This window comes from Dipodomys spectabilis, unplaced genomic scaffold, assembly GCF_019054845.1.
Source record: "Dipodomys spectabilis isolate Male_0828 unplaced genomic scaffold, ASM1905484v1 ptg000002l, whole genome shotgun sequence".
Taxonomy (NCBI): domain Eukaryota; kingdom Metazoa; phylum Chordata; class Mammalia; order Rodentia; family Heteromyidae; genus Dipodomys; species Dipodomys spectabilis.
The window spans coordinates 6,141,919-6,143,268 of NW_024870679.1; the positions used below are offsets into that span (position 1 = coordinate 6,141,919).

At 39.8% G+C, this 1,350-nt stretch overlaps 1 non-coding gene across 1 annotated transcript; it reads right to left on the minus strand.

The window, feature by feature from the left end:
* Nucleotides 1-709: 709 nt before the first annotated feature.
* Nucleotides 710-813, minus strand: LOC122113133. Its single transcript, XR_006148388.1, has one exon. It is a non-coding gene; the product is annotated as a U6 spliceosomal RNA (small nuclear RNA).
* Nucleotides 814-1,350: the final 537 nt, after the last annotated feature.

Genomic DNA, 1,350 nt, shown 5'->3' on the forward strand with positions numbered 1-1,350 from the left:
CCCTCCCTACCCAATCTTCCCCGCCCCCCCACCAAAGTTGTAAAGTTCGTTTTTTCGACATAACAACTTGTACATCTCATTGTTGCAATGGGTCCACCTCTATCCCTGTTTTAATGATTTGTTTTTTCCTTTCCCCTCCACAAATTATACCAACATCATATACAGTGAAAGCAGGGGTTATACCATGGGGGAGGGACATACAAAGCAACAGAAACAATCGCATGAAAGAAAAAAATATTTGAATACATATCTTAGGGTTCAGGGTTCATTTCCCTAACATCAACTTATCTGACCTTTTCTGCTTGACTGAGACATATACTAGTTGTTGCAAATAAGGGAAACCATGGGACCTATGTTTCTTTGGGCCTGGCTTACTTCACTAAATACAATTTTTTCCAAGTCTTTCCATTTCCTAACAAATGGGGCAATGTCATTCTTTCTGATGGAGGCATAGGCATCTGGGTTGGTTCCATATCTTAGCTATAGTAAATAATGCTGCAATAAACATAGTTGTGCTGGTAGCTTTAGTGTGGTCTTGTTTGTGATCATTTGGGTAAATGGACAAAAGTGGGAGTGCTGGGTCATAGGATAGCTTTATGTGGAGTCTTTTAAGGAACCTCCATACTGCTTTTCAAAGTGCTTGAACAAGTTTACACTCCCACCAACAATGCAGTAATGTTCCCTTCTGTCCACATCCCCTTCAGCATCTAAAAGTATGGAACGCTTCACGAATTTGGGTGTCATCCTTGCACAGAGGCCATGCTAATCTCTGTATCGTTCCAATTTTAGTATATGTGCTGCCGAAGTGAACACAATGAATACATTTCTTATCAAGCATTGTTGCGTCCTCCTTTGTTTCCCCTTCCCATCCCTTCCCATCTCCCCCCAACCCCCAAGCCCCGCTATGAATTATCGCTGAAAACACCTTCACACTTTACTGAAGCTTTTATTATTTATTCATTTATTTATTTATTTATTTTTAGGAATTGTTAATGTGTTGGAAATGTTCATCCTTTATGCTGTCATTTGTATAGTTTATGTTATAGAGTGAATATTTCTATGTCCCTCTTTTCCACATTTTGTGGAAAATAACCTCTTCCAATAAGAGGATATTTGGAAATGGGACCCTTGACTGGCTCACCATGGGGAAAACCCTCATGAATTGTATCAATGCCTTTAGAGAAGAGAGTTTCTTCACTCTTTTTGCCATGTGAATTGTAGAGAGAAGGCAGCCTCCACCACACGTTGAACCTGCCAGAACCTGAGAAAGGAATGCCAGAATATGAGAAATCAATTTTGATTGTTTGTAGGCACGCAGTTCTTAGTATTTTATTATAGCAGTCTGAACAG